Source organism: Schistocerca cancellata, chromosome 1 (assembly GCF_023864275.1).
Source record: "Schistocerca cancellata isolate TAMUIC-IGC-003103 chromosome 1, iqSchCanc2.1, whole genome shotgun sequence".
In the NCBI taxonomy this organism is placed as follows: Eukaryota; Metazoa; Arthropoda; class Insecta; order Orthoptera; family Acrididae; genus Schistocerca; species Schistocerca cancellata.
The window spans coordinates 715,857,374-715,870,910 of NC_064626.1; positions in this window are offsets into that span (position 1 = coordinate 715,857,374).

Sequence of the window (13,537 nt, forward strand, 5' to 3'; positions counted from 1 at the left end):
CCCTGTACAATCAACCGCGAAGCACTGCACTATGCAGAGGTCTAAACTTTACTTTTAATGTTTCATTCATGTGCAATAATTAACGAAACATCTTCGATGTATAGAGTGGATATAACTATAAACTTTTTCTACTTGAGCCGTTATAGACGGAAAACTAGGTACCGTATGGGTACTCAGTTTTATAGGAATGATGTTCAGACTGTGCGCTGCAGGATTTGTTCAGTTAATAGTGTTGGTGTCATAGCTTGCCGTTGGGCCCCGGTACTGCTACGGTTACGTAGAGTTGAAACACAAGCATCAGTGTGCATTACAGTTCCAGACAGTCAACATGAGTCCGTACAAGGTGAGCAGGGCTTTACCCGCAAAGCTGTTTTATCAAAACAACAGTAAGAGTCGTTCTGCTCTTTGCAAGTATCGACGGGTTAAAGGAATACGGAGAGGTCATCTTTCGACACCGGGGCTGATTCGGAAATTCGAGTTAACTGATGACATGGGAATTGTTTGTGTCAGAGGCAAACGGCCAATTGTACCACAAACTGTTGAAGACCTGTTCAGGGAATGGTGCGATCTGCAAGCAGTAAACGGACTGTGTCACGACAGCTGATCATTCCATGGTCCACAGCTCGAAAAGTGCTGCCAACAACTGTACAAAACTTCACAATACTAGCCAACTTTTGCCGCGTGACGCAGACATTCGAATAGAATTTGCTCTTACGTTTCTTGCAAAGGTTGAAGTTGGCGACATGTGGTCCTGGGACATTTTGTGGAGTGATGAACCCTAGATAATTCAATATTTCTCTACCGCGTACCCTTACAAATGTTTCCATAAAATTTCGTTGTCCTAAAATTACTCGTGTTTCATGAAGGCCCCGCTCAAGTAGCGGAAGTTTAATTATTACCACTCTGCATACGAGACAACGCCTGCGACGCAGGAAACTGGCAGTTCTACTTGCCGTAATTCGAACGATGGTAAAAACTTGTAACAGGGCTTACCAATAGTAAGAGACCAGAGTTCAGTAATGCTGTATTCGTGCCAGAGTAATTTATGGTACAGAAGTTTAATATCAATTATGTAAGGGAGTGACGTAATTGGTAAAGGCAAGCTGGTGCTTAAATCAGTGACATGAAATTTTGTTTTGCGTTACTAGAGTATGGTAAGGAGCCAGTGTTGAGAGGAAGCATACTGGGCAGCAAAGTTATTAACACATTCATTAAAAACACAAACCAGTTTGTTATGATACAGAAAATGATGCACACCAGCAGCTACCCCTGGAATTAATTAAATAAATTTCAAACAACACAATTGTTGATAGATATTACATAACTTTCACAAATGACTGATTAAATCAAAATATTTATTTGTTCAGAACAGCATTAACTATAAAATAATAGATATATGCTTATTCCAGAGTTCTAATCAGATCAAAGGTCTATAAAATTAATCTGCGTATTCCACATTACAAGTTTCAAAAACACATTGAAAACAGCTAACAAGTCGTTAACATCAGCCGTTCCCTATCACGTAACTTTTTCAGACGATAGGAAGGAACAATACTGGCCGGCCGCTGTTGCTGAGCGGTTCTAGGCGCTTCAGTCCGGAACCGCGCTGCTGCTACGGTCGCAGGTTCGAATCCTGCCTCGGGCATGGATGTGTGTGATGTCCTTAGGTTAGTTAGGTTTAAGTAGTTCTAAGTTCTAGGGGACTGATGACCTCCGCTGTTAAGTCCCATAGTGCTCAGAGCCATTTGAAGCCATTTTGTCGAGTTGCAATAGCCACTGCGAGACACAACATGATCATACACACGTTAATCGGACGCTCACCATAATTTCGTGCAGATCGAAGCGGAAGTTGAGAGGCGCTCGACCAAGGGCTCCTATCAAATAGGTGTCATGGCGAGTTTGCTAAGAACCGCGACCCAACGGATGCTCTTCACCGGATGCCTCTGCGTCCGGTTCGTGAAACTGGCAGATAGGAACCCAACCCGGCACCACAGTGGACACAGGCTTCTTGCAAATTCATCAGTTTGGAACCGCGCGACCGCTACGGTCGCAGGTTCGAATCCTGCCTCGGGCATGGATGTATGCGATGACCTTAGGCTAGTTAGGTTTAAGTAGTTGTAAGTTCTAGGGGACTGATGACCTCAGATGTTAAGTCCCATAGTGCTCAGAGCCATTTGAACCATTTTTCTTGCAAATTCAAAGGCCGGAAACAAGTCGGGCCAAGTGCGTGGCCCAGAATAGCTTTTTTAAAGAGCAGTCTTCACAGCCTCAGCCGACGCTCAGCACCATCAAACCCGCAGTGACCAAAAATGCAACTTTTAGCATCGAGGAAAGAAATATTTGGATTGCCTTTTATACAGAGTGTTACAAAAAGGTACGGCCAAACTTTCAGGAAACATTCCTCACACACAAATAAAGAAAAGATGTTATGTGGACATGTGTCCGGAAACGCTTAATTTCCATGTTAGATCTCATTTTAGTTTCGTTAGTATGTACTGTACTTCCTCGATTCACCGCCATGATTTGCCGGCCGAAGTGGCCGTGCGGTTAAAGGCGCTGCAGTCTTGAACCGCAAGACCGCTACGGTCGCAGGTTCGAATCCTGCCTCGGGCATGGATGTTTGTGATGTCCTTAGGTTAGTTAGGTTTAACTAGTTCTAAGTTCTAGGAGACTAATGACCTCAGAAGTTGAGTCCCATAGTGCTCAGAGCCATTTGAACCGCCATGATTTCATACGGGATACTCTACCTGTGCTGCCAGAACATGTACCTTTACACAACATGTGGTTCATGCACGACGGAGCTCCTGCACATTTCAGTCGAAGTGTTCGTACGCTTCTCAACAACAGATTCGGTGACCGACGGATTGGTAGACGCGGACCAATTCCATGGTCTCCACGCTCCCCTGACCTCAACCCTTCTGACTTTCATTTATGGGGGCATTTGAAAGCTCTTGTCTACGCAACCCCGGTACCAAATGTAGAGGACGGCTGTGATACAATACGCCATTCTCCAGGGCTGCATCAGCGCATCATGGATTCCATGCGATGGAGGGTGGATGCATGTATCCTCGCTAACGGAGGACATTTTGAACATTTCCTGTACCAAAATGTTTGAATTCACGCTGGTACGTTCTGTTGCTGTGTGTTTCCATTCCATGATTAACGTGATTTGAAGAGAAGTAATAAAATGAGCTCTAACATGGAAAGTAAGCGTTTCCGGGCACATGTCTATATAACATATTTTCTTTCTTTGTGTGTGAGGAATGTTTCCTGAAAGTTTGGCCGTACCTTTTTGTAACACCCTGTATACCGATAAGGCAAACTTAAGGGAAATCGCTATGACATAGCTGCTCTGGCCCTTGAAATAATTCAACAGCTGCACTTGAAAATTTGTGCCACACGGGGACTCGAACCAGAATTCTCCACTTCTCTAACCGGTTGCCTCAACCTCCTGTTCTTTTTTTTATTTTATTCGGCGTTGTTCTCGGTAACTGATCTAGGTGGACGTCACATGATGTCCCTTCACCTCCATCGTTGTACATTTCACTTAGTTTTTTTGTATTACATAAGGTAGCCAGTCCACTGATCGAACACGCTGAGCCACCATACCGTTTCCTCCGTCATACGGACAAGCTACACGTTCAACCCAAAATCCCATATTCTGCTCTCCACTGGTGTGACCCCGCCCATTTGCCCCATTACTCGCAGCCTAAGTGCATTCCCGCAAAGTGGCGAACGATGGTATGCATTAGAGTTGTAATAGCTGTATGCCCGTTGAGGCGTTCTATACAATTAAATATGTGGGGACTGTTCTTTTGGACACGTCTGAACAGACACCACACATATAACTGATAAAGTAAACAAGGTCGCCGAAAGCCCTTCTGGAGTAGTGACCGATGCACCTGGCTACAGAGTAGAGAACCAGTCTTGCGTTCCCAGATGATTTCTACAGTTTTTTATTTGTATTTTTGTTCCTTTCGAAATAGGGGGTTTTATAAGACAACTAAATCAATAAGAAATAATAACAATGTAGGCAAATATATTTCTCAAAGACTTAGCTTAATACAGAATTAAAAATTTAATCCTGGTCGCTTTACAATCGCTCCTTCGCTTACTCTGTCACATTTTCTCAATTTCCTTCGAACAACTAGATGGATGGTAAATGTCAGATAAACCTTCGAAGGAGGTTTGCTCACGGCACCGAGAACATCTAACGCAAGCACTCCTCGCGCAACTGCACCATTCCTTCCGAAGATTCGGTGGAAAAATACTTATACTTGCAAAAATACTTATTTTCCGGAAATTAATTCTCACGTATACCAGGCATACAATGACTTCGCCTAAAAAATCGGTGCTGGAAGTTTATAATAAATTATGCTGTAAATCGTTATGGCATCCACGTGGTTGTGCAATTCCTGTTGGGTTTGAAGAAAAAAATGCAATTTTGAAGCCTCGAAATAAAGTTTTTAACTTGACAATAAAAATGAACCTCACATAGCTGGCACACAGTTTGGGGTTATTGCACCCACCGTGCAAGTCTGTTGACCGTATATGACGATATTACGGGTGCCCACCCCAGGAATTCAGTATCAGAGAAACTTGTTAAAATGTTCTCGGTTTATGTTTTTTAAATAGAATTTGTGAATTTTCTATATTTTAAGGAAGCGACGTAAACATTTTGTAACTAACTGGTTGAACGATTGACCTCTACTATACACCGAGAATGGGCACAGAAAAACTTCAGGCAATAATTTTCCAGACGCAGTGATGGGATGTTGCACCGTGTGTGAATGCGTTATATTACGTATACTACTAATTGGAATACGGGTTCGTTTGTCTCCCGTATTCAGTAATTTGCCTCGAATGCTCGTCTTTGCAGTACCTTTGCTCTGAATTGTTTTCATACAATGAGGTTTAAAATTTTAATTCCTTACTAATTCACGTCGTTTGAGAAATTTAATTGCCTAGCATCTCATTAGTTCTTGCTTTATTAATCCTCATATGCCTGCCACGACCGAAAAAGAAAAAAAAAATACAAGTGAAAGGAAAAACTGCAGAATGAATTCAAGAATCGAACACAGATTCTCTGCTCTGCAACCAGATGTCTTGATGGCTACGCCAGCGGCGACCTTATGAGTACATAAGCAGTGGTGAAAAACGTTTCTTTCCTAGTTTTCTGGAAAAATATGAATTTTAAGTTATCTATCGATCTCCTCAATTCTGAGTCGAATGCGCGTCATGAACTGTAAAGGTGATTTCTCATAAACGGGAGGGGTTGTGGCGGTGTTGAACCAAATCATCTTAGAGTCTTTCATTTTAGGTTGTACACAAGCGACTGGGAAATACACTACTGGCCTTTAAAATTGCTACACCACGAAGATGACGTGCTACAGACGCGAAATTTAACCGGCAGGAAGAAGATGCTGTGATATGCAAATGATTAGCTTTTCAGAGCATTCACACAAGGTTGGCGCCGGTGGCGACACCTACAACGTGCTGACATGAGGAGAGTCTCCAACCGATTTCTAATACACAAACAGCAGTTGACTGGCGTTGCCTGGTGAAACGTTGTTGTGATGCCTCGTGTAAGGAGGAGAAATGCGTACCATCACGTTTCCGACTTTGATAAAGGTCGCGATTGTGGTTTATTATATCGCGACATTGCTGCTCGCTTTGGTCGAGATCCAATGACTGTTAGCAGAATATGGAATCGGTGGGTTCAGGAGGGTAATACGGAACGCTGTGCGAGATCCCAACGGCCTCGTATCACTAGCAGTCGAGATGACAGGCATCTTATCCGCATGGCTGTAACGGATCGTGCAGCCACGTCTCGATCCCTGAGTCAACAGATGGGGGCGTTTGCAAGACAACAACCATCTGCACGAGCAGCTCGACGACGTTTGCAGCGGCATGGACTATCAGCTCGGAGACCATGGCTGCGGTTACCCTTCACGCTGCATCACAGACAGGAGCGCCTACGATGGTGTTCTCAACGACGAACCTGGGTGCACGAATGGCAAAACGTCATTTTTTCGGATGAATCCAGGTTCTGTTTACAGCATCATGATGGTCGCATCAGTGTTTGGTGACATCGCGGTGAACGCACATTGGAAGCGTGTATTCGTCATCGCCATACTTGCGTATCACCCGGCGTGATGGTATAGGATGCCATTGGTTACACGTCTCGGTCTCCTGTTGTTCGCATTGACGACACTTTGAACAGTGGAAGTTACATTTCAGATGTGTTACGACCCGTGGCTCTACCCTTCATTCCATCCCTGCGAAACCCTACATTTCAGCAGGTCTTGTACTGGCCTTTCTGGATTCAGAAAATATTCGACTGCTGCCCTGGCCAGCACATTCTCCAGATCTCTCACCAACTGAAAACGTCTGGTCAATGGTGGCCGAGCAACTGGCTCGTCACAATACGCCAGTCACTGCTACTGATGAACTGTGGTATTGTTGAAGCTGCATGGGCACCATACAAGGTCTGTTTGACTCAATGCCCAGGCGCATCAAAGCCCTTATTACGGCCAGAGTTGGTTGTTCTAGGTACTAATTTCTCAGGATCTATGCACCCAAACTGCGTGAAAATGTAATCACATGTTAGTTGTAGTATAATATACTCGTATTTGTCCAATGAATATCCGTTTATCATCTTCATTTCTTCTTGGTGTAGCAGTTTTAATGGCCAGTAGTGTATGAGCCGATCGATTGGCCGTGTGTGAAGCCTTTTTTTTTCATTTCGATGCCAAGCTGAGTTATGGCCTTTTTCTGTGCCAGAGGTGGCGATTCTGTGTACTAAACATCGCACCGTATACAGCCACAAATCTCCTAAAAATTAAAACACTGTCCACTCCCATTATTGTGACCGTTTGTCAAAGGCCTGAATAACCACCTTTTGAAGGGCGGTACGCTGCTAGACGTTCTGGAGGGTTGTGCAGTGTCGTGGCCAGCTGCGCTAGATCTCTCGGATGAGTATCCATGGCGAAAACAGTCCGATCGCGATGGTCCCATAGACCCCCGACTGGGCATACAGCCGAGAAATTTGAACACGGGAGTACGATAAACTCACCCTGTTGCTTTTCGAACCAACGCGCACACTGCGAGCTGTGTGATATGTTGCATTGCTCTGCTGGTATATGCCATAGTGCCGAGAAATTTGAACACGGGAGTACGATAAACTCACCCTGTTGCTTTTCGAACCAACGCGCACACTGCGAGCTGTGTGATATGTTGCATTGCTCTGCTGGTATATGCCATAGTGCCGAGGGAGGAAAAAAAACAGTATGTTGGGGTGGGCATGGTCCCCAAGGATACATGCATACTTGTGTTGATGCATTGTGCCTTCAGGAATGACGAAATAACCCGGGGTATGCGACGACAACATTTCCCAGACCGTAACGTTCGCTTCTCCGGTCTGGAGAAAAAAAAATGTACAAATGTGTGTGAAATCTTATGGGATTTAACTGCTAAGGTCATTAGTCCCTAAGCTTACACACTACTTAATCTAAATTATCCTAAGGACGAACACACCCACCCATGCCCGACGGAGGACTCGAATCTCCGCCAGGACTAACCGCACAGTCCATGACTGCAGCGTCTCAGACCGCTCGGCTAATCCCGCGCGGCTCGGTCTGGACCCTTTCGATGACTGTTGCAGGATGTTTGCTTTCAGCATGAAATGTGATGGAGGATGAAACGCGATTCATCCGAAAAGGGAACTCGTCGCCACTCCGTGGACGTCCAGTTGCGGCATTGGTGTGGGAATTCCAGCCTTCGTCTCCGATGTACAGCAGTCATTAAGGGTGTATGAACCAGGCGACTGTCGCAGGGCACGTACGTAACAACGTTCCGCCGAACGGTTGCTGAGGAGCACTGCTGATGGATTCTCGGCTCATGTGGGTGGTCAGCTGCTCAACACTTGCACTTTTATTCGGACGTACACAGCTCCACAACCGTCTATCACCCCTGACATCTATGGCCCGCGGTGCAGCACGGTTCCCTCGGCACCGATTTCGATATTTTAAAAAGCGCCGTTTTGCCACAGCGACGCGTGAACAGTTTAGAAACTTATCTGTTGGTGGCCGGCTGGTGTGGCCGAGCGGTTCTAGGCGCTTCAGTCTGGAACCGCGCTGCTGCTACGGCGGCAGGCTCGAATCCTGCCTCGCGCATGGATGTGTGTGATGTCCTTAGGTTAGTTAGGTTTACGTAGTTCTAAGTTCTAGGGGACTGATGACCTCAGATGTTAAGTCCCATAGTGCTCAGAGCCATTTGAAACATTTATCAGTTTCTGAAGTGCTTCCCCATTTCGCATGAAATTCAGTGATGACGACCTTTTGGCCATAAAAATGGCTCCGTTTCTGCATTACGAGAACGACAGTACTGTCTTCTGTGCCCTCTCGATACCTTCCATATCTGTTGCTGCTACCTTCCGTCTGTGAATGGTTATTGAAGGTTGACGTCAAACACAGGCAATGAACACACGGCCTGTGTATATTCTCCCTACAATTCTATATTCGCACAATAAGTAAATTTTCGTTACCGCCCTTTCTGGTGCCACAATTTTAATGATCGGTAGTGTGTCTAAAAACAGCGCCTTCTAGCGCTGTGAATATCTCGGGCAACACTGGGAACCCCGTCTGCGGTGGTGACGGGAACCACAATGGAGAGCCCCGAGGCGTGAAGCGGCGCCAAGTTGCGCCAACTCTGGCCGGCCGGAATCTTGGTGGCGGAGGCCCCGCCGGATTTAATATCATAAGAGAGGGGAGGACCGAGGCGCTGGAATCCCGCTATTGGAGTTCGATATTGCCGGGGAGCGGCGGCGACACCGCGACCGGATTTGCACGCGGCTCACGTGCGTGCCGTGCCATCTAATTGCGGGTCCAAGGCTGGCTTGCCGGCTGAGGGAGTGCAGCCGTCACTGCAAGCGCTGCATCCGGTGTGTCGGAACCAGCGGCGTGTGGCCAGTACTGCGAGAACTTCCAGAAGTGTCTAAACATCAAGCACGCTTCAGTCGAATTAATGTGACCACCGCCTATGTACGACGTCTACATGCAATAACCACTCACAGGGGGCAAGTGTCAGCAGCGGATGTGAAGGGTATATAAAACATGTCGAAGGGACGCGTAGGACAGTGTAGTCGTTCTCTTAATGCAGGAACGGAGGGACTTATATGTCCAAAAGGGCATCTTCACAGACTTACGAACCGAGGGTGGAAGCGCTTCAGAAATAGACAAGTTTCTAAACTGTTGACGCGTCACCGTGTTTACGGTATACCGTGCATGGTAAAAAATTGTGCCATTCAGAACCGGTGCTGACGCAAATGTGCTGCACCGCGGGTCGTAGATGGCAGAGGTGAACGACGGTTGCGGAAATGTGTATGTCCGAATAAACATGAGCCAAGGGGCCACCAACGGTGCCTCCTCAACGACCGTTCAGCAAACGTTGCTGGGTATGGACCTCGGCAGCACGCGCCTGGTTCATGGACCAATGATGACTGATGTTCGGGCTGGAATTTGCACGCCAGTTCCACAGCTGAACATCCAAAGAGTGGCGACAGTTGGACTTAACAGGTAAATCACGTTTCACTCTCCACTGGACTGAAACCAAACGCACTGCAACAGTCGTCAGAAGGGACCGGATCGGAGGAGGTAGTGATATGGTCTGGAGAGTGTTTTCGTGGCATTTACTGGCAGATATCGTCATTCTGGAAGGTACAGTGGATCAACACCAGTACGTATCTGTCCTTGGAGATCGTATTCAGGTTTCTGACAAGTGCTCACATTAATGTGACTGGATAGGGTACAAACGTCTATAGCCATACATTGCAAGCCAGCTGGCCGGGGTGGCCGAGCGGTTCTAGGCGCTGCAGTCTGGAACGTGTGATGTCCTTAGGTTAGTTAGGTTTAAGTAGTTCTAAGTTCTAGGGAACTGATGACCTCAGAAGTTAAGTGCCATAGTGCTCAGAGCCATTTGAACCATTTGCAAACCACCTTTTGGTGTGTGGCGGATGGTGCTTTGTGTACCGCTGTCACTTCCCCCTTGTCTATTCCAGGCACGTACCATGCTCCCGTTTTAGCTCCAAAATTTCTAATTTTCCCTTCCTTCATCGTCTTTAAGTGAGATATACGTACGAGGGAAGAATTTAGTGGATGGCTTGTCTCGAGATTTTAGCAGTAATCCATACCGCAATGCACACTGTCTCTCTTCTGAGGTCCGCCACTGGAATTTGAAACGTGTCTCCCCCACACTTTCGTGCTTATTAAACCAGCCTGTGACAGATAGCGCTGATTTTATTTGGATCCTCTCTATTTCCTCTGTCATTTCTGTCTGGCACGGGCCGTATACCGACAAGGAATACCCAAGTCTCAATAGAACGATGCTTTCATGAACGACCTCCTTCGTGGGTGAATTACTCTTCCTAATGATACTTCCAATCAATCTCTGTCTGCCATCTGCCTTCCTGGCCAATAGTTTTATTTTGTCGTTTTAATTGAATAATGCATTTTCCTGTAGAGTTTATGGATACGATTGCTTAAAAGGGTGTTCGAAAATCGTCTAATCGTACAGTGACGTGTGTTATGCAATACGTTGCAGTTGTTAATCCTGAGGCTTAACTGCCATTCACTGCAAAAAGGATCGATCCTCGACAGGTCTTCCTATATTTTGCTACAATTTTCTAGCGTTCCTACTAACACCACAAACTGCAAACACCCTCATAGAAAACTGAGTGCCGGGCCGAGACTCGAACTCGGAACCTTTGTCTTTCTTGGGCAAGAGCTCTACCGACTGAGCTACGCAAGCACGACTCACGTCTCGTCCTCACAGTTTTAATTGCGCCGGTACCCCATGCCCTAAGTTCGAAACTTCAGCTTCACAGAAGTTCTCGTACGAAATTTACAGGACTAGTACTCCTGGAAGAAAGAATATTGCGGCGACATGGTTTAGCCACAGTCTGCCCGCATCTCGTGGTTGTGCGGTAGCGTTCTCGCTTCCCAAGCCCGGGTTCCCGGGTTCGATTCCCGGCGGGGTCAGGGATTTTCTCTGCCTCGTGATGGCTGGGTGTTGTGTGCTGTCCTTAGGTTAGTTAGGTTTAAGTAGTTCTAAGTTCTAGGGGACTGATGACCATAGATGTTAAGTCCCATAGTGCTCAGAGCCATTTTTAGCCACAGCCTGGGGGATATTTTCAGAATGGGTTTTTCACTCTGCAGAGGGGTGTGCGTTTATATGAATCTGCCTGGAAACTTCGTAAGAGAACTTCTGTTAAATTTGAAATGTAAGAGACAAGGTACTCGTTGAAGAAAAGCTGTGAGGATCGATCGGTAGCTCAGTCGGTAGCGAACTTGCCCACGGAAAGCTAAAGTCCGGAGGTCGAGTCTCAGTCCGGCACACAGTTTTAATCTGTCAGAAAGTTCCATATCAGCGCACACTCCGCTGCAGAATGAAAAATTCAAAGCTTAATAGAGCTTCCGATGTCATCTTCTGAGTATTGATGTATATATTCTGAATAGTTCTGCATTTACATATGTATCCGTGGTCTATGGGTAGCGTTTTTAATTACTTCTCAAAACGTTCTCGGCCCTGTATTCGAAACACACCACCACTTAAATAATTAATAAAAATCATTAGCAATAACAGCCGAAGATTTCCGGGATAAAAAGTTGCCCTCATTCTGCCAACGACCTTGTCAAATAGGGCGGAGGTGCGGACGCAGGTTCAGGGCACTTTATTGCCCTTGGGCTGGGAAACTGATCTTAAAGGTGGAAGAATCAACAATGATCAACGACATGAGGAAGCAGAAGGCAATGGAAAAAACTGTATTAAAGATACATAGTGTGTATCCGCCGGACATGAGGCTTGTTATTGAAAAAGTGTGACGATCCCTCCATTGGCAAAAGAATCCGGAATAGTCCCCCATTCGGATCTCCGGAGGGGACTGCCAATAGGGAGGCGACCATGAAAAAGGTTGAAGAACCGACGAAAGGGTAATGTTCTACCGGTTGGGATGTGAAATGTTTGAACTTGGTAGGGGAACTAGAAAATCTGAAAGGGGAAATGCTGATGCTCAATCTAGATACAATGGGGGTCAGTGAAGTGAAATGGAAAGAAGACAGAGATTTTTGGTCAGATGTCTACGGAGTGATATCAACAGCAACAGCAAATTGTGTAACGAGGGTAGGGTTCGTTATGAATAGGAAGGTAGGACAGAGAGAGTGTTACTGTGATCAGTTTAGTGACAGGTTTGTTCTCATGAGAACTGATAGCAAAAGAACGCCGACAAAAGTAGTTTAGTTATACATGCCAACGACCTAACTCGAAGATGAAGAGATGGAGTAAGTGTATCAGGACACTGAACAGGCAATTCAGAACGTAAACGGGAAAGAAAGTCTAATAGTCATGGGGGATTAGAATGCAGTTCTAGGGGAAGGAGTAGAAGGAACGGTTACGGGGATGTGATCCTGGTACGAGGAATGATAGAGGAGAAAGACTACTTGAATTCTGCAGTGAGTTTCAGCTAGCAGTAAAGAATACTCTATTCACGAATCACAAGAGGAAATCGTATACTTGGAAAAGGCTGGGAGATACGGGAAGATTTCTGTTCGATTACATCATAGTTAGACAGAGATTCCGCAATCAGATATGAGGCTGTAAGGCGTACCCAGGAGCAGATGTAGATGCAGATCACAATTTAGTCAGGAAAAAAGGACAAGGGATACGAAAGTACTAAGGAATGAAGAGGTACGTTTGAAGTTCTCCTGCCAGAGGGAATAGCTAAGTAGGCAGTTCACTTGAGGAATGCATATTTCTAAAAAGGGCAATCACAGAAGTTTGCGAGAAAAACAAAGGTACGAAGAAGGTAACTGCGAAGAAACGATGGGTAACAGAAGAAATACGTCAGTTGATCAATAAAAGAAAGAAGTACAAAAATGTTTAGTGAAATTCAGGAATGCAGAAATACAAGTCACTTGGAAATTAAATAAACAGGAAGTCCAGGAAAGTTAAGACGAAGTGGCTGCTGGAAAAATGTGAAGAACTCGAAAAAGAAATGGATGTGTAGAAAATCAAAACAACTTTCGGTGAAACTAAAAGTAAGAATACTAACATTAAGAGGGCAATGGAAATTCTACTGTTAAATGCAGAGGAGAGAGCAGGTAGGCGGAAGGAGTACACTGAAGGCCTGTATGAGGGGGAAGATCTGTCTGATGACGTAACAGTAGAAGAAACAGTAGTCGATATAGAAGAGCTAGGGGATACAGTATTAGAATCAGTATTTGAAAGGGCTTTGGAACTTACGATCAAGTAAGGAAGAAGGGGTATGGAACATTCCGTCAGAATTTTTAAAATAATTGGGGGAAATGGCTACGAAACGACTATTCACTTTTTGTGTCGACTGTATGAGTCTGGAGAAATACCATCTGACTTTCGGAAACACATCATCCACGCAATCCCGATAACTGCAAGAGCCGACAAGTGCGATAATTATCGCACAATCAGCTTAACAGCTCATGTATCCAAGTTGCTGACCAGAATAATA